Source organism: Coenobita brevimanus, chromosome 14 (assembly GCF_032717465.1).
Source record: "Coenobita brevimanus isolate Jiangsu-jjx chromosome 14, ASM3271746v2, whole genome shotgun sequence".
Lineage (NCBI taxonomy): Eukaryota > Metazoa > Arthropoda > Malacostraca > Decapoda > Coenobitidae > Coenobita > Coenobita brevimanus.
The window spans coordinates 52,118,397-52,139,677 of record NC_136967.1 but is presented as its reverse complement, the minus strand read 5'-3'; positions in this window follow the sequence as shown (position 1 = coordinate 52,139,677).

Here is a 21,281-nt window from a genome sequence, read left to right as displayed (position 1 = left end):
TTAGAGTTGGTATCACAATACTGCCATGTAGTAACTTTTTCACTTCCATGCTCACTTCCCTGCTTCTTATCACTGCTTTCAAGGAACCAACTTTTCTTCCCTTCTGTACCCTTTCAAGCACTTCACCCTCCAAACCTCCATCCTTACTCATCACACTACCCAAGTACTTAAATGTACTCACATTTTCCAATTCCTCCCCATCCAACCTCGCTGTACATTCACTGACTTCACCTCTCTCAAAGACCATCACTTTACTCTTCCCTACATTCACCTTTAGATTCCGTTTCTTACACACTTTCCCAAACTCATCCACCAAGCCTTGCAGCTCTCCTTCCTCTTCACTCAACAACACAGTATCATCTACAAACAACAGTACAGAGAGTTTCCAAACACTACCCTCTCTCACCAGGGCCACTCCAACATCCACTACCCTACCTTGTACCTCTTTTATTACCCCATCCATATACAGATTGAACAACCATGGAGACATGACACATCCCTGTTTCAACCCAACCTTCAAAGAGAAAAATTCACTCAGTTCACCACCCACACGTACTGCAGCATAAGCACCAGCATACATACTCTGCACAGAATTCAACAACTTCCCATCTACTCCATATATTCTTAATACTTTCCACAATCCTTGTCTATCCACCATGTCATATGCTTTCTCCAAATCCATGAAAGCCGCATACAACTTCTTTCCCTTCTCTAGAAACTTTTCCACTAAAGATCTAAGAATGAATATCTGATCTACACAACCTCTTCCCTTCCTAAAGTCTCCCTGTTCTTCTCCAACTAATTCTTCTGGTATTGCCCTAACTCTGTCAATAAGTATCCTACGATACACTTTTCCTATTATACTAAGAAGATATGACTACCACACACTTCTTTTTCCCCTTTTCCTTTGTACAAGGGAATAATTATACCTAACTTTCAATCCTCCGGGACTCTACCTTCCTTCCAGGCCAATCTGCACATTTCCCACATCCATTCTACTACTATCTCTCCCCCATGCTTCAGCATTTCACCACACACTCCATCAATTACTGGGGCTTTCCCCAATTTAACTTTCTTCATAGCTTCCACAACTTCTATCCTACTGATTTCTTCCTGTCTTCTCACCTCCCTCCTTCACCCAGCCATTCCCCAGCCACTTACACTCACATTACTTCCATCCTCTATGTTCAAAAATTCCTTAAAGTGTTCTCTCCATCTGCTCACTTTTTCTCCCTTCTCCACTAGTAATCTACCATTTTTATCTTTCACTCCGCTGCTAACTTCACTTCCACCCTGTCTTACTCTTTTCACCTCTTTCCAGAACATTTTCTTACAGTCCCTCCACTTTACCCTCAAGTTCCTTCCAAATTCCTCATCCACTCTCTTCTTACTCTCTCATACTAATCTTTTCACCTCTCTCTTTCTTTCTACATATAACTCTCTCTTCCGCCTCTCAACTTCTTCCACGCCCCTATTTCACATCCATTCATTGTATGCTTTCTTCTTTTGTCCCACAGCCTGTCTCACCTCTTCATTCCCCCACTCTGTTCCTTGCACACCCCTCCGTCTTCTCTTCATCCCACACACCACATCACATGCTGCACATATTTCTTCTGTGAATATCCTGCACACACCTTCCACGTCCCCCATCTGCTCCAATTCATATTTGCCCAATCGTTCCTCCACTTCTCTCTTATACTCTGCCTTTTTCTCATCCTCTTGTAACCTTTCCACTCTCCTTACAAATACTCCTTCTTCTCGTCCTCCCCTTCTTCTATTTCTCCATCTTAATTGGATCTTGATTCTGGCCACCAACAAGTAGTGGTCAGAAAGTCCACTCCCCCAGCCTCTATAAGTTCTTCCATCCATTACACATTTTCACATCCTTTCATCCACACACACACATAATCAATCATTGCATTCTTTTCATTCAGTTCACCACCCACCCTTCTCATCACTCGCCATGTATATCTGTGAATCATTTTGTGCCTGAAAAGGGTATTGGCTATCACCAACCCCCTCCCAGCACAAATGTCCACTAACGCACTGCCATTCTTATGTATCTCAGCAAGCACGCCCCACTCACCAACTATTCCACCCACCTTCACATTCCCTACTTTACCGTTCATATTACCGATCAAAAACACTCTCTCATTCCTTCCAAACATTTCCATGCACACTTCCACATTTGTCCAGAATCTTCTCTCACTCTGCTTGCGCGATCTTGCGTTGGCGCATACACACACACAATCGCCCACAATTGTATTCCAACTTTCAATCTTACCCACACAATCCTTGACCCAACTGATCCATACTCTCTTATGCTCTTCTTCCATCTTTTACTCACAACTATGCATACTCCTTCTTTTGCCCTCTCATTCTCACCTACTCCTGCACATATACCCCATCCATACTCCCATTCTCTCACACTCTCACCTCCCCATTTAGTTCCAGTTATTCCGCATACATCAACTTTCACACCCTCAAGCACCTGGACAATCTCTCTCTCTTTCACCTCATCATTCGCTCCCCTTACATTCCTTGTTCCGATTACCATGTCCTTTGTCCGGTCCTTAGTCGTCATCTTTTGGTCAGTCCTTGTCCGAGGCTTATTGTTTGTCTTTTTAGTTAGTTGTTTTTCGGGGAGGGGTACTAACCCTCCGCCAACCCTTTTAGTCGCCTTTTACGACAAGCAGGGATACTGGGGGAGTATTCTTGAAAAAAAAAAACCCTACCCCCAGGTGGGGTGTCTTTAATTAGTACAGATCAATAAATGATAAATATATCCAATGGAGGTATTTTAGTTTATTTTTTATGTGTAAGAACCCTAGATTTTTCAGGAAATTTTTTATAATTTTATATTTTCGTGTTTAATCTTCAGGTTTTTCATGTAATCAAATCTTGCTTAGATTCATTGTGTAGCTCACATTTCATTTTGGGGGTCAATTGCGCAAAGAACAATTTTGGCAAAACCACGATTTGTGAGATAACTGCCAGGTTTCAGATTGTGCACCCTCGCTAATATTATGCTCCAGGTGGTCCTCTGTCAAAATTAGGGGGGGTGATCTCGGGGCCCTCTCAGTTATGAAAACACCCCTTGGCTCCTGGAGTAATTAACTCTCCTACTCTTACTGGCTCCTTTCAGCCTCTGTCTCTTCGCTGCACTGTTGTATCTTTATCTCTTTTCTCTCGCGACTTCAGTGGTTACTGCTCCTCTGAACTGTCTGCATGCATTCCTCCTCCTCTACGACGGGCGTGTTGCACCCGTCTAGCAGCAAACTCTCATCCCTTTTCTGTCCAACTCTCTAATGCAAGAGTTAACCGTTACTCCCAGTCTTTCATTTATGCAACAGGTCAACTATGGAACTGTCTCCCTCTGTCTGTATTTCCTGCTTCCTATGATCTCCAGTCTTTCAAACGCTAGTGTGTCCAGGCATCTCGAAATGATCGGATCTTGAATTTGGCTCTCTCTTGTATTTTGTTTTTCTCTTGGAAGGAACAATAATTGCGGGCTCCTGGCCTTTGGTTCCTTCTTCCTCGCATAAAAAAAAAAAAAAACTAAACTACAATACGATACATTACACTAACTTCACTACTCTACACTACACCATGCTACACTAAGACAAACAATACTGTTTTGAGATATATTCACTGAATTTTCACATCAAGATAATAGCTGTTCTTCTGGGTCTGTTTCTTATTTATAGTGGGTGAATTTTTCAACTAATCTTCTCAGGTTTGCTGTCACCTTCCACTTCACTCGGTATATATTATATTCTTCTTCTTTCGGAGGACACTCAAAAACTCCTGTCTCATGGTCCGTCTCACCATGAAGATACTATTAGCGATTCTCTTACTAAGACAACTCCCGAGCCGACAACGAGATGTTAAGGCAGTTTCTTTACCCCAGTTTTGGACTGCAATAGAGACTTCCTTTTGTAGAGCGACGGTTGCCTGATTTAGCCTGGGGGAATGTGTGTTGGGTCTTTGCTTGTAAGTCACGCTTGTATATGTTTGTCTTGGTCCCCTACCCACAGAATACCGTCCAAGCATGTTGGGGAAGTTCGAACGCTTGTTCCTTACCCTGACGTTCTCTTCCTCATCATATAATTCATCCTGACTCCCTCCTTCCTTCATACTTGTGGCATGAAGGGTTCTTGTCATGTCAGCCACGGGGGATCTATGGTAACTATCTCACCTCTGTGCCGTCGATAGGCATAATTTAATTCTAAAATAATGTACCCTAACTAAACGTAACGGATAATGGATTGGTCACACTTTATACTATATCGACCGGATAAACTATAGCCATTGTAACTGACAGTCCTAACATAAGCTAACTAACCAAACTCACCTAATATAACCAACTACCATGCATACTCTAGGAAGCATTGGCCACCGTTTTGCGCTCAGATATTCAGAAGATTTCTTTTCTCTGTAGTCCATAAACGTCTTTCTCACAGCTTTACCTCTGGGCAAATGTTTCTGCGATAGATGTTATGCTCCGTGAATGTAAGGCCAATAAGACAAGAGCCATTGGTGGGTTTACAATCATAGATCCAATAACGTATTTCCTTAACGAGGGTCCGGGTTGTCAGGGTCGTTCCAGGAGTCACTAAAGTACTATTGTTTTGTTCCTTTTCTTGGTAGCATCTTTACGATCTCTGTCTGATCAGAGATCATAAAGATACTATCGTATCGTAAAGATGCGTGTAAATAGTGTGTGTGTGTGTGTGTGTGTGTGTGTGTGTGTGTGTGTGTGTGTGTGTGTGTGTGTGTGTGTGTGTGTGAATGTTTTGTGGCTGTGTTGCCCTGTCTTGGCTACCCCTTGGTAGAGGGGAAACAACCTAGGTATACAGATAGATCTTTACGATATTTTAGTGTTATTTTTCTTAGTTTATTCTTGCTACCCGCCGTCGACTGTGTTCAGCTTCCTGTAGTGGAGGGATTAACAGAATCAGTATGTAGTCCCTCAAGTTCGAAAAGAATCCCCAGCTGAATGAAGGAATCTCGAAGTAGGAAAAATATAATAATAATAGTTGTTCAGGAGAGGTTCGACTTTCTGCACAGGGTAATATCCTCAACAAATATTTACCTCAAGAAAGAGTGGATTTTTAAAAATGCAACTAAAGAGTGCAAAGAACCTAAATACTATAGTAAAAAGAACTTATCCCGTTAAAACAGAATTAATTAAAAACGATGGCAGTATCAATGTCCGTTAATTTCTAGACGCCAGGACAAAATCCCTTTAAAAGCCAAGAGGACACAGACAGTGAGAAAGACAACCGAAAGAAAAGAGTTCCAGAGCTGACCATTTATATAACAGTACATAAAAGAGTGGGGGTACTGGTCAACTCTGTCATTAGAGTACCGTAAAAAAACAGTGCGAACTTGCAGATAGCCGAGAGTTGAACAAGTGGCGAAGTGGTAGAATGCTGGACTGACATTTGATATAACGCTTGAGCAGCGTTTAGGTCAGGCAAGGAAGTTTATGAAATTAAAATTTCGTAAAAACAATATTAACACATATAATATTGACTTTCTCTCTCTCTCTCTCTCTCTCTCTCTCTCTTTCTTTCAGCACCAATTTTAGTAGTATTCTCCTCCACACAACCCGTTACCTCTCCTGCACTAGCCTACTGTTTTGCTCCTATCTCTCCAACCCTCATTTCATCTCTCTTGCCTCCATCCTCTCTTCCCCCATCCATTTTAACACCAGCGACATCTCGTACTCTACACCTGACCTCCTTTCTACCCTCGCCTTCACTTCCCTACTCTTTCTCTACTCTTTTCTACACCGTCCCTCTCCTCACCTTCACTTAGTTCCTCAACTAGTTTTCATACTCCTCATTTCTACCCTCACCTTCATTTTCCTACCCTTTAACGAATCTCTTCTGCCCTCACACTCTCCTCTTCCCCAGGACACATCTCTTCTACACCAGTTTTCCTCCCCTTTATCTTCCTCTCATCCACACCAACACTAAAAATTTTTGTCTCCCCTCCACATCATACCTCCTCTATCTTTTCCTCTCCCTTCTATCCTTCACGTCTCCTACCCGCTCCTTTTACTCTCCTACCCTCCTTTCCTTCCCCCCATCGTCAACGCGTCCATCAACCCGTATCTGCTGCTAACTTCTACAACTCGTCTCCACTTAGACTATCACCACCACCAACCCTTAACTCTTATTTACCAACACCGAGTCTAGTCTCCTCCACGGCCATCACGAATTCAACCATCAGCACTGATTAAAGCCCATTCCTCACCAACACCTCCACCTGTGCTCGTCTCTCCACAAAAATACCTCCTTCCTCGTTCTCCCTTCCCTCTCCTACGCTTTCCTCGACTCTTCACATGATCAGTCATCATCTCCACTCTTATTCCTCTCTCTCCAGTTCTCTCCTTTCCTCCTACCGACACCAGCACCTCCACCAACTCGTCTTCACAAAGAGAACCACCAACAGTGGAGAGCCCAATCATATAATCACATCATATAAGTTACGTTATTTTACGGCGCTTGTCACCAACCGCAGCAGAGGAACCCGTGCCAATACTAAGTTTTCCATATTGCTGGCAGTATTATATGAACCGTCCGTATTAACCTCTTCACCCAGTGACGTAATTGTTTTATTCTTCCTTCTTGTTGACTGGTTAGTAAGATTGTTGAATGTGTGCTTTGTGAAAGGTATGGTGCCAGTTGACTGGGCAAGTGCTTGTGTGGTCCCGTTGTATAAAGGCAAGGGTGATAAGTATGAATGTACTAGCTTTAGGGGTATAAGTCTGTTGAGTGTTGTAGGTAAGGTGTATGATAGTGTTAATTATGAGAGTTAGAGAGGGTACAGAGGGAGTGATTGGTGATGAGCAGTGTGGCTTTAGGAGAGGGAAGGGATGCGTGGATCAGGTGTTTGCGGTGAGACAAGTGTGTGAAAAGTATTTAGCGAAAGGCAGGATATGTTTTGGGCATTTATGGATTTAGAGAAAGCGTATGATAGAATTGATAGGGAGGCTTTGTGGACTGTTTTAAGATTGTATGGACTTAATGGTAGGTTATTAAAAGGGGTGAAAAGTTTTTATGTAAATAGTAAAGCGTGTGTAAGAGTGGGAAATGCTGTGAGTGATTAGTTTCCTGTGAGAGTGGGGCTGCGACAGGGATGTGTGATGTCGCCTTGGTTGTTTAATATTTACATGGATGTTGTTGTAAGGGAGGTGAATGCAAGAGTTTTAGGTGGAGGTCTGAGTCTGGTGAATGTTGATGGTGGAGAGTGGAATCTGAAGCAGCTGCTGTTTGCAGATGATACTGCACTGGTGGCTGATTCAGAGGAGAGATTGAGACAGGTGGTAGAGGAGTTTGGAAGGGTGTGAGAAAGGAGGAAATTGAAAGTAAATGAGAATAAGAGAAAAGTGATGAAGTGTACGAGGTTGGTAGATGGTAGGGGGATGAATATAGTTTTGAATGGTGAGTTGCTTGAGGAGGTAGAGTGTTTTAAATATCTAGGGTCACATGTTGCTGTGGATGGAAGAATAGATGCAGAAGTGAAGTTTAGAATAAATGAAGTAGGAAAGGTGCTGGGAGGAATGAAAAAAGTGTTTAGATGTCGTTTGCTTAGAATGGATGTAAAGAGAAGGCTGTATGAGGGTGTTGTGGTACCGACTGCATTGTATGGGGCTGAAACATGGAATATGGGTGTAGCAGAGAGGAAAAGTTTGAATGTAATGGAGATGAGGTGTCTGAGGATTATGTGTGGAGTGACGCGTATGGATCGAGTACGGAATGATGAAGTGCGAAGGAGAACTGGAGTTGTTCGGGAGATGGCTGGTAGAGTTGGGCAGAGGGTGTTACGATGGTTTGGGCATATGGAGAGAATGGATAATGAGCGATTGGTGAAAAAGATAACTAGATCTGATGTGAGAGGTGTAAGGCTGAGAGGAAGACCACGAATAGGATGGATGGACAGTGTGAAGAGAGCGCTGGATGCGAGAGGGATGTCTGTTGAGCAAGGAAGAGTGGCTGTGCATGACAGAAATGGGTGGAGAGAAATTGTGAATGAATAAGTGATGACGCAGCCCTGAGGGGATATTCTCCCGCATTTGGTCTGATCAGCTATTTCAGGTCGGGTGCGGGTAAGGGGATGAGTCTGTTATGATGTGGCAGGGGTAAACCAGCTCTGCTGTCGGGCCCTGCTGCGGATGTCACTGATTGCATTGCGCAGTTGACCCTTGTGCAGTGTGGTGCGGTGAGGATCTGTCCGTTCTCCCCTTTGGGGCTAAGATGCGAATGAATGTGTTTGAATGGATGAGTAAATGGGGAGTGTGTCGTCCTGTCTCGGCTACCTCCCTTTCCTTGGGGGAAGCAGCCTAGGTATATAGATAGATAGATCTTCTAGACAAAAATTTATTCAGCTTCAGAGTCACTATTCTACGTGGAGGGTTAGTAGTAGCCCTCAGTAATGGTCTCTTCACTACTGGAAATGCATCTTTGATATCAATCAGTGGTGGACTTAGAACAAAGAGAAATAGATCATCCTATTCAAGGGGTTAACACTATGCGCAAAAAGCTTTAGACCGGCTCCCTTTTTTTACTTGTCATTTGAGAAGCATTTGATGATTTTCAGAATGTGCAGCCTTTCTGTATTGCTTCTGACCATATTCTAGCATGTGAGATACAGGCTAAACACATATAGTAGTTAGATGTGCAAGAAAAATGGGGGTATGCCTTCGTCTCCCTGGCTTTTACGACAGGCCGAGCGGACTATATGAGTAAATTTTTCAACGACATCTATATAGAAATCGAGAGGGTTCTTTCCAGATTGGATCTCATATATATATATATGATCTCATATATATATATATATATATATATATATATATATATAGATAGATAGATAGATAGATAGATAGATACTGTATATATATATATATATATATATATATATATATATATATATATATACACGCACACCTTACTTAACCGTTTCATTTTGATTCGATATTATTTTGCTTCATTACTGTTGTCTACAGAAGACTATATTTAGTTAGGCAGTATCTCGTACTGAAGAGATTTATGGAAAAAATATTAAGCCCTTTCCATTAAAATATAAAATTCTTCATCGGAATGAAGGAGATAGCTCATTAGATATTTGCCAAAACAGTGTGCATAACCGAAAATTGCTCTTATTTTGGTAGTCTTACTGTAATCCACTCTAAATGAAACAGCTAAATCTGTTTGCATTTGAATAACTTGCAATCAAAATTTTTCATAAAAAGATTGATTAATGAAGACTCAGCTAACCCCTCAAATTCGAATACTCACTTGTAAAGTGAATTAATTCGTCTGTATGCAGAATGAATACAATTACAAGTAAAATCACCGTGCTGAAAAGAATATTGGGTAACTGACAACACAATAGGAACAAGAAGGAACAACTGGGTAGTGCAACACATGCTCTCTAAATCTGGTCTAAAGGCCGGGCATTCCACTTTGTCATGTGATCTTGTACTTTGACCAACTTTTCTCATAACAGAAATACATTATTCTTACCAGACCCTTATCCCTTCCTAAAAGTCTAGTCTGAAATGGATAAAAACAGTTTGAGTTGACCTTGTCCTGTAACTGACCTTCGACTTCTCATTCTCAGAATTGAATATCTTCACCCATGGCTGACTCTCAATCCTTCCATGAAGTTTGATGCAAATGGAATAAACACTGTTTGAGTTTATATGATCGAAAATCAGACCTTACCCTGTGACACTCACCTGACTGGTTGTTTTCGAAAGCAACACCCTTCTTTCTCGCATTTCCCTAAATACTGTTAACGAGTTTGAATTCAGTCAGGTCAAATCAGTTCAGTTTGATATTCCCATATGATCTTGATCTTTGACGTGATATAGTGAACAAGAGTAAGGCAGTCCCCTCGCTAATCCACAGCTAAAACAAGTTAAATTTGTTATGGTATTGTCATGACATAGACACACAAATGGAATTTTGACCTTGCTCTGTAATTTTGACCAATAACTGATTCTTCACAGAATCGAGTTTCCTCGTTTTTGTCTTACCTTCAGCCATTCCATAACTCTTGGTCTAAATCGGATCAAGACTGTTTGACTTTGCTTTGTGACTTTACATTTGACTTTGTCCTGTGACTATCATTTAACAAGCTGTTCTCATAATCGAATCCCTGCATCGTTTCCTTACCTTGAACTTTTCCACCACATTTGGTTTGAATCGGAGGACAAGGCTACGTAGAAGCAATTTGTCCGTGTCACTTACCTCAGGGATTATGGTGTCCAGATTTTGCTGTCTAAATTTTGATGTGGCTTTTGAACATTGATCTAGAAGAGCTCTACCATTAACAATTTGTTTGTGGGACAATTGGCAAATTAATCAAAGTGATTAGATTCAGGATGCAAGTTCGATCCCAAGCATGGACAGGGAACAGTTTGTTTTCTCAGACCTCGTTAAAACGAGCTGTAGGCCTATTTATTAACCATACTGAAGTCCCGTCCACGCTAGGGGTCATGCAGCGCGCTCCGTTGGGCATCATGTTGCCCAGGTTGTGTTGCGGTGTCCGGTGATGTCCACACTATAGTACATGGGCAGCGCGCGCCAGTTATCACTTAGCCGCGAGGGGAGGAGGATGGATACCTACACCACAGCAATTTATGAGACTGTAATGTAGAGTACTGGGGCAATATGCCGTGACAAAAAGAAAAAGAATAGGAAAGAGAAGATGTGGTGCAAGCAGTGGCAATCTAGGCTTAATTTCAGAGTGAGCTTCAGTCAAATTATCTCAGAGCCCGAGATAGAAAGTGGAAAGACTTTGAAAGCTACACTAGAATGTCAAGAAGTGCATTTTATAGTTTACTTAAGAAAATAGAGCCAAACATTTCCAAAGAGGATACTCCATTTATGTGACAGCATCTCACCAGATGCTCTTCTTAAATTCTTGCACTTCTTTAGCTCTAGTTCTTGTACCTCTCGATCTTCACCTGCCAGACAAATGGATCCATCTTCAGCAGTTCCATAAAATGTAGGGTTTTGCCCCTTGACCATTCTGTACCTGTACGTTTGTCTGCCATTGCATCCTACTGTAGGAAAAAAAAAAAAAGAGAGCGGTAACTATACCACTGCTTTCAGGGGAAGACAGGCGGCTGCTGAGGGCATCGTGGCCCTCGCTGCCACCATGAAATACCTCTCGGCCAGATTTGCCAGAAGCGAGCGGCACAGACCCCTGCGACACGAAAACCTGAGTTGGGCAACATGATGTGCAACAGAGCGCGCATCATGACCCCTAGTGTGGACGGGACTTAAAACTTACCAACGAGTCCTTAAAACGTTTCCCCGAATACCGTCACACCAGTCCTGAATGAAACATCCCTTGATGTTGTCAGGAATGACATCCAGCACATCAGATTAGAAAATGACTGATCCTGTCAGTTTATGATATATCTGAGTTTTGGTAGACACTGTGTAGACATGGTTTTGAGGCTCTCAGTAGTCTTGAAAAAAAAAATCAGTACCCTCCATCTCTCTGTTGACTGATGCCTTATTCCCGCATAGGGTTCCCACAGTCAAATTGCATCCTAGTCACACCGTCCTCTACCATTTGATCGCGCTCCCTCTAATTTACACTCCCTTTCTGTCTGTCTCACCACGCAATCTCTCCACCTCATCCTTGTTCTCCCCTCTCTTCTCTCCCTCTCCACCTCCCTCACATATTCTCTTTTAGTCAGTCGCTCATTTTTCATCCTCTCCAGATACACATATATATGTTTCAAATAATTATTAGCATCTAGACTTAATTGCCAGTCCTTTCTCTACTCCCAAACACCTCCTACAGTAGCTAAGATATAGCCGTAAAATTTAAAAATAAAAAATTCTTGCTACTACCAGCATTTCTTTATATTCTTTTTTAGAGTTGCCTAATTCTGAAATAGCTTAGTCAATCACTTTTATCATTATTTTTTTTTTTTCGCAGAACAGTTTCATTTACCACTGGGTTTGAGCTTTAAAGGATACAGTGTTGGCCGAATGCCTTTGGTCATAGGGCGGAAATATATCAGTTTTTACATATTTCTCAAATTAGAATATGTTCGATGGGTTTGGTTTCAACTAACAGCGGGGTGATGCAGTTTTGAGACCGATCGGCAAAAAGTAGAGGTCACAAAAGAAGGCCAATATTTTCGGTCCATTAACTCAAAATATTTATATTCTGATTGGACAAACTTAGTGGATAGGTTTATGGTCACCCAAAAATAAAGTAATTAAATTTTTGGAACAATAGATCAAAGATCAAGGTCGCAGGACAGCATCAACCTATGCAATTTTAATCTTAATAAGACCGAACTTTGTGGACTGGTTGCTGGTCACGTAAGTTTGAAAACTATCAGTTTAAGGTGAAAGTCAAAGGGCAGAATCAAAATATCCAGTCGTAAACTGTGTCGTGTGGGTGTCGCTCTTTCGAATGTTCTTTGTGTTTATTATTTCCAGACGATTTTCTTCAGTTTAAAAGAGATTTTTTGAACTGGAAGGAATTAGTCACAATCTGCATTAACTCCTTCACTTCTAGGACGCTATTCTAAGATGAATATCATACAATAATCTTCATAAGTTTCTCTTATAATGGCTTTTAAAAATCGGCGAAATTAAGTATGTACCATTATGGTGCAACACTTATTCAAGTAAAATTGCACCCCAAAATAAAGGTGTCGATTATGTTATAACCATTACTTACCCGAGAAATGCATGGAAGCATGCCATTAAAAAAAGTAGGGATGGGGTTATATGTCTCTCTGTTACGTCGACCTTATCCAGCGGTTTTTGACCCACTGCTATCCCTACATTCTGTCTACATGTTTGCCTGCCTGATTCCTTCCCTATCTGCCTGCTTGTGCTTACCTTGCTCGCTCCCTATTTACCGACCTGCCTATCTACCTATCTGCCGACCTGCATACATACTTGCATGCCTACTTACCTACCTGCTTACCTAATTACCTGCATGACTGGTTACCTACCTACATACTGTACCTTCCAGTCTTACTGCACATAGACACATTTTCCTTTCCGAAAAACATTTGTATTTTTTTCGGCTGGCAGTGATTACCCAGTGGCTGTCCGGAAAATATCAGAGGTAACTGAACCATTTTTGCAGTCAGTAATTGGGTAATTAAGAGGAGAAGGCATTGTTAATTCTACCACTGATTTGTTACTCTCTCCGGGTAGGAGATGGAAAGACAGTTTTATGCATGACAACATCATTATTTAATTTCCAAACCTGATTGTGGCTGTCCTTATTATCATCTTGCTGTTTTCAAAGGGTCTATATTCCGCTTACGAGGAACTTTTCGGAATGCAGGAGACAATTCTATCCTACAAAAATTCGTTTAAGGTTGGATAAAGCCCTTTACGCTATTCCAGCTTAAACCAAACGACTTCATTCAGTTTGGACTAGGCATAGGAGCCTCAGAATCAATACTGTCATCAGTAACTCTCCAATGGTAAAATTAACTCGTATACTTTATTGCTGGTTACACCATATGTTTTTATTCAGCTTAGAGTGAACTTTTCGAGTATGAGAGTTAACTCACTCGTGTGTGTGTGTGTGTGTGTGTGTGTGTGTGTGTGTGTGTGTGTGTGTGTGTGTGTGTGTGTGTGTGTGCGCGCGCGCGCGCCTTTAAAAAAAAAATCAGGAAGAGACATTTGACTTTTTCCTGAGCCCATTGAAGACGGCTGCTATACTCATTTCACCATAACTTGATCCATGATTGCCACATGTCCATCTTTTAAGCTAAGCTGTGATAAGATACTGATAGTAAAACGTAGAGCTTTGTGACGAGGAAGTGTTATGGAAAAGCTGTGGAGCTGCAGTATTGTATTTTTATTTAACTAAATTATATCAAGACACTAAAATCAGAAAACAACACCAGTCATGAAGAAGTGCTATGAAAAGATGTAGGGCCATGGTATTTTCTTATACTGCCATTGTAGCAAGAGTTTAACACTCAATTATGGTTTTAGCCATAAAGAAGTGTAATAGAAAGGCCATAGAGACAAAGTTTGGTTTTATTCAGCTATTACGTGATAAGGTAATAAGCTGCAGAAGGATGAAAATTTCCGTGATAGATGATCGCAGTATCGTCAAAGTATTCTTCTAAAATAGCGACGCTTTCTATTCCTAGATCTTCTTTTCAAGGTAAAACATTGATACTCCAGTTATAGGACCGTATTTTCTTTAGCACAGAAGACCCCATTGCGTTTCTTCATTACCAGTTTTCTTTTGTATATTACACAACATTGTACTCTTTTATAACATTTACATCTCTCTAATATCCAAATAGTGCAATAGGCAAGAAAAGATGAAGCAGTGAGAGTGTAACACCCACACCTTACAACTGGCCTGCTACAAGGTCGAACATTCGACTATAACCTGTGACCATGACCTTCAACCGATTGTTTTCTAAATCGATTTACTCAACTTTTGACTAACCTTAAACTCATCCACAAAGTTTGGTTCAATCGGATCAGTGCTCTCTGAGCTGACATTGCCATGTGACCTTGATCTTGGACCTATTCTCTAAATCGAATTTCTTCATCGCTAACTAACTTGCAGTCATCCCACCATGTTTGGTCCTAACCGAATCAAAGATGCTTGAGTTAGAGGATCAAATTCTTGTCAGTGCCTTGTTGACTTCACCGTTAACTAATTGATCTTAAAAGTTGCTAGAGTTGTCCTAGCCTTACTGTCACCAAATTTAAACTAAACGGAATAAAACTGTTTAGACTGAACTTGGCAAGTGACCTTGACCTTTAAAAAAAATAAAAAGTTAGTCCCATGACAACTTCAACACATCCAAAAAGTTTGGTCTGGTGCAGTTTACAGATAAGTATCTTTAGATATACTGGTCACACACAGCGATACACGAGTTGAACACTGATCCTAGCCTGTGGCCTTCATTCTTGACTGATTGTTCTTAAAATCGAATCCCTTTGTTCTTCCCATTTATCGAATCGAAATTGCTTTAAATTAACTCCTCCATGTGACCTTAAACATTAAATATGTATTTTAATCTAATCATTTCATTCCTTCCGTATTACCCTGCACTCTTTCACCAAGTTTGGACTAAATTGGATATTTTTTATATAAACACGACAGTTTATTATGACCTCCACCTCAAAGCTATGGGTTTCATAATGAGCTGAACAGCCCCTTCACTGACCTTCAACTCATCCACCAAGTTTAGATGAAATCAGATTAATGCAACCTCAGTTATTTTCTTCACACACAGACAAGGGTGGGTCGAACTTTAACTTTGTCTTGTATCCTTCATCTGTGACTTACTGTTCTCATTACCACATGCGACATTCTTACCTTACACTTCTCTTATCAAGTTTGGTCTTGATCTGATTCAGACTGTTTTCTTTGACCTTGCCATAGAACCTTGACCTTTGATATACTATTCTAAACGTGTCAACCCTTTGGCTGACCCTCAACAAAACCAAAAAATTTGGTTAATATAGGAATTAATGGTTAACTTAAACTCTTTACACACAGATACAGCCACAGCGTTACCATGCCTCCGCTATGCCTCAGCGAAGAATTTAATAAATTAGTTAGGAGAGTGAAGGAGCTTTGTGGTGTGGATGTGGATGTGATAGAAAGCGTTATGAGAAATACACTGAGGTGGTTTGGTCATGTGGAAAGGATGGAGAGCTAGAAGCTAACGAGGAGAGTGTATGCGAGTGAGGTGAAGGGAGAGTGAAAGGGAGGCCAAGTATGAGATGGAGGGATGGAATGGAGAGGTGTTTGAGAAAAGGGGGTGTGAGCTCGGAGCAGGGCAGTGAAATGGCGGAGGACAGGGCGACTTGGAGGCGACTTGTTTGTAGCCACCTCTTACGGGATTAAGGCTTTTGGCAATAGATGGATTGATAGATAGGAGAGTTTGTTATGAAAGCTCCTATGCAAGCGAGAAGACGATTCTTAGGTTCACTAAGCTTATAACTCGACCTTCACATAAAATATTTCCCCAGCTGTCCCTTTCAACACTCTCCCTTCCCGTCATCCACGCTGAGTCCCCGCCATAATGCACTGGGTTTCACGAGAGGGAGGCATGAAGGATCTTTGCAATCTCAGGCTCATATGGTTTACTCCAAGCTTGAAAAATCGTGTAGTGTTAGCCGGAATAGAAAAAAAGCTTCGCCTTCCCCTATGACTGGTGCTCAGCTGAAGAAAATCGTCTGGTGTTAGCATAAGTCAAGTACTTTGTTGTCACCACCAATATGGGATTAATGGAGATATATTAACACTCTTTGGCTCCTGTAATTCACTCTCAGCTGAATAAAGTCGTCTGGCGTCACCGGGAAATAAATGCTAACGTTTTCTGCTGCTTGATGGAGCTACCGGTGGAGATAAAATTTTCAGTCTTCTGTGCTCACTCCCAAGTGAATATAATTGTGTGGCGTCAGCTGGAAGAAAATAATTGCGTCATGCCAGCAATCAGATAATTAATGTGACAGCATTAACACAATTTTGGTCGCGTCGTCTCCGGTACTCTACTTTAGCACCAATGGATAATATTCATGTAAGATTGAGTCCTGAGAGCCTGAAGATGGTAAAGCTAATACCACTGACCGCTCATACTCAGGCCAACTCTAGTATAATATTCTAGCTAATGTTAGACAAATGTATGCAGATAAGACTGTAAAATAACTAAAAGTTTGTGACTTTGGTACCGCGTCCCCCACACTTCGCATACTGGATCTCTCTCTTTTCCCTCCACCGTTCTGAAGGTTAATATGGTATGGTGTGGTGTGGGTAGTTTGGCGAGGCATAACTGGTATGGTGTGGTGTGGTGTGTTGTGGTGTGGCAATAAGAAATGTCGTTTGGCGAGATATGACTCGTACGATGTGGTGTTGTTTGGAGTGGTGTAGTGTGCTGGCCGTTGTGGTGTCATGTTTTGGTGCAGTGTAATGGGGTGTACAGCTTGACATGTTGTGGTGTGGTTGAAAGAAGTGTCGTGTAGTACTGTGTGGTGAGGTGTGGTGTGGTATGATGAGCCAATGACTAAAAAAAAAAAAAAAAATCTTGGTATGGGTACGAAAGGATGGAAGGGAAAAAACAGGACAGAGTTTAAGTTTTTCTTCTCTCTAACGTTTCGGACTACACAAAGCCCATCCTCTGATGGACTGTACAGACGTAAGAAAATCGTATATATATATATATATATATATATATATATATATATATATATATATATATATATATATATATATATATAGTATGGATGAAACGGTAGATTTCTCCATACTATAATGAATGGTAAGATCGGAGACACGGGTTCCCCTTTCAAACTTTGCCATGAGTTCTTTTTTCAGCTCAATTGTTGTTCTCACTGCTTTACTTTTAGCTCCAGCTGACTCACTCATCTTCTTAGGGCCCATGAGTATGTACAATTTTCTAACGAAAATAAGTAATTCATCAACAAGTTTAATCGAACCTGTAACTGATGCATAGCTGGCAGAAGACAAAGCCAGACTGGCGACCATGTGGCACCTACGACGCCGCATCTCAGTGCGAATAACGGGTCACCTTACGAGAACTGAAGCGATTTGAGGGCGAAGAAGCCGTACGAAAACCGAGTTGTACGAGTAGAGAGGCGTACGAATTCCCGGGTTCCACTGTATATATATATATATATATATATATATATATATATATATATATAGTGTGTGTGTGTGTGTGTGTGTATATATATACATATATATATATATATATATATATATATATATATATATATATATATATATATATATATACTGTATATCTATCTATCTATCTATCTATCTATCTATCTATCTATATATATATATATATATATATATATATATATAAAGGACGTCCCTGGTACCCTTATCGTACGTTGCTGATTGGCTTCACTCCAGTGTGGTGTTGACCAGGGCCCTGGTGTTGACCTGACCTTGTGGTCCTGCCGCGACCTGACTCCGCTCCTCCCTATGCACCCCCTTCCCCTCATATTTGGTGAGGTCAGAGCTACACATGCTGCAGTGATTGACCAACACATAAGGCCATCTCTGTGATTAGTGATTTCCAAACACATACATGCTGCCTCTAAAACTTTTTCCATCATTTATCGTCCAACCCTTTCCTCAAAATCGTTGATTTCTGCCATTTTTAGATGTTGACAGTGACCTATATGCAGGACTAGGGAAATCGAGGGCTTCTGGAAATCGTCTGCCATCAGATGTCTCTCATTGTTTACAGCTTCTCTGCCCCGAGCACGTTTTCAATTACTATGATTTTTCTCTGCTCAGATGAGAACCTGTGTGGCAAAATACCATTATACACTATTGAAGTATTGAAATATCTTCCTAACAAAAATATAACAGAGGAAAATACGTTGCTCTCGTTGTTTTATTTCCCCGAAAACGAAGCCCGAATTTTGAAAATCTGGCGCTTGTATATTCTCTTTTCGTTTTTTTTAATAAAGCTGCTATGAAGCTGAATTAAATCTTGCCTCCTGAAATGTTCGATTTATGCTGTAGTTTTATCCAAGCACATATTTTGTTTGTGTAAGTCTCTCTTTTGGCGGAAAATTAATGATAATGCATTAAAGTATTCTACACCAACCATCCAAGCTCAGAGACACTTCCCGTTCCAAAATTTGACATGACTTACTCCCCTACATAAACGCGCTACCACCACTTTCAGATAAGTCATATCAAATCTTGGAACGGAGACTGTCTCGGATGGCTGATGTAGAATATTTAAATACATTATCATAAAATATCCGCCAAAAGAGACGCTGACACACTTAAAACAAGTACTTGGATGAAACTAAAGTATATATAGAACATTTCAGGAGGCAAGATTTAACTCAGCTTTGTAGCAACTTCATTAAAAACGACAAACAGAAATATATAAGTGCCAGGTTTTCAAAATCTGGGCTTTGTTTTCTGGGAAAAGAAAACAACTTGAGCAATGTATTCTCATCTGTTATAATTTTGTTACGAAGCTTTTTCAGTACTTCAACAGTGTGTGCTGGTATTTTGCTACACAGCTTCTCACACCTACTCGGGGCGGACAAGCTGTTAACGATGGTGGCGTCTACTGGCAGGCAGCGTCACAAGTTCCCCATTGAAGCATTATGCCTAAGCACATCTACCTTATGTTCTGTTAGTCTTTTCGCAAGTCCTCTCCCAATCTCACCTATATATAATTTTGGGCAACCAATACAAGGTATAATATAAATAACAAGAAGCGATGCCAAAGCACAGCAAATTCATCCCTGGCAGTCATTTTAGTGCTGATGTATAAACACAACACGGTATTTAGTGAATGATGTCACATATCAGATTTGGAGTAAATATGATGAAACTTGGCGATTTGACATTTTTTGCCCGATCCACCTGACACTGACCTCCCTACTGCTAACTGGGGGTGATCACCCTGATGTAATGAGGCATGTTATAAGATGCAGATTTGAAAGACGCACATTTAGGTTTTGGTTTCATATCAATATGATGAAACTGAAAGGAATTATGGATAACTTTTTTTTTTTACTTTTTTTTTTTTTTTACATTTTTGGGCCTTCAGCCTGGGCCTTGGTCCAGTTTGGCCCAAAATTAAATCAGGTGATCAGGAGGTCTTAGCCTACGATTTCTCTAATTTTAGTCAAAATCGCACTCCTAGTTTTCGTGAAAAGTTGTTAAACAGCAGACAGGCAGATAGACTAACCGAGTGAAAACAATACCCGCCCCAGGGCCCCTCTGGTGAGGCATCTGATAATAATGTTCCCATTGACATTACTTTTACCTTTACCTGTTCCTGGTTTTCCTTCCCACCCATTCCTATCCTTTTTTTTTTTTTTTTTCCAAATGAACCAAAAATTCTTGGTATGAGTATTTTGATGGTTTGGCCCCAAGTGTGGCCGTCATCGCTGGGCTCCCACACAAAGGAAAGGATCTTAATCACTAATTTATATTCATGACATATCAAGCAATGTAATGAGCTGTGAAACGACCCCCGCAAAATTGGACGGTTTGTTAACAGGCAGTACCTGATCACCCACAAAACTTTTGTGCATTTTTTTTATAGCATGAAAGTACTAGCCATTTTATGGTACATTTGTGTTCACCCGCCCCGTCCCGACCGATTTTCCACCACTGACCCCCCCCAATCCCGACCAGCATTGGGAAAAAAATTGTTTGGCTCAAACTTTCACTTTTGGTGAGAAACATCAAAAATTCATAGAGAAATAGCTCACCTGAGGTTTAAAATACTGGATACAGGTAGCAGTTCCCTTTACCTTACTGGGTTTTCTATCAGGCTGGCTTAAAAAAAAACGAGTTCTATGGGAGGGTAACTATTCAACACCATTCATACATGGTATTTATTAATTTATTTGGTATGAATTTATATGTAGTACAAGAGTATATTGGTTTTCACACAGTAATATAGGCCATCTAAGCATTGTTTCACTCACCCAACACATCAATATACCTGATCTTTTTTGGCAACATTACCTGATCATCATTTCTGACTGTTTCTTCCTCTAATGCTATGTAAAGTTTGTCCTCCACATTGTCATCGATTGGGGAATCACTCTGGCCTTGAATTTCGTACCTTGGCACGACATGTCTTTACTGGCCAGGTCACTGGTAACAGGTGAATTGCCGAGACAATGGCGTGTGGGGAGGGGAGGTCATGCGGGGTAAGGCATTGACCCTGCCTGGCATCTTGTAGAGGAAGGTGTCCCGGATATACAGTACGTACCAAAAATCATGCGTGAAATTTGAAAATTGTGCAAATTAGGGACCTTGCAATTGCTGTGCGTTTATATACATCAACAAGAGTCACAGTGACAAAACGTGTGATTGTATATATATGTCAACGGGAGTCGGTGGTTAAAAAAATATTTCAGTACTAAAGAGGAACGTCTCCATTATAGCCAGACTGTTCCGTTGCCCATTGATACATAATAATATATCCCTTAACTTCTCTCCTCTCTCCCCCAAAATGAGGATGGTGTTTGTAAAGGGGGGAGTGGCAGCTTTAGCATGGGATCCACCGGTTCACGTCCAGATGACCTGGGTCAAAAACAACACGGTGCTCCCCGTCATAACTTATAGAAAAAAAAAATTGCTTTTCTTGGATAAATGAACACTCGAGAGCCAAACTAAACACCTGTTCATTTCCAGATATAAGCATTCTTCTGGTGATAGGCAAATTTAGACGATAGGTAAGTAGATAAGTGGGTGGGTGGTAGGTA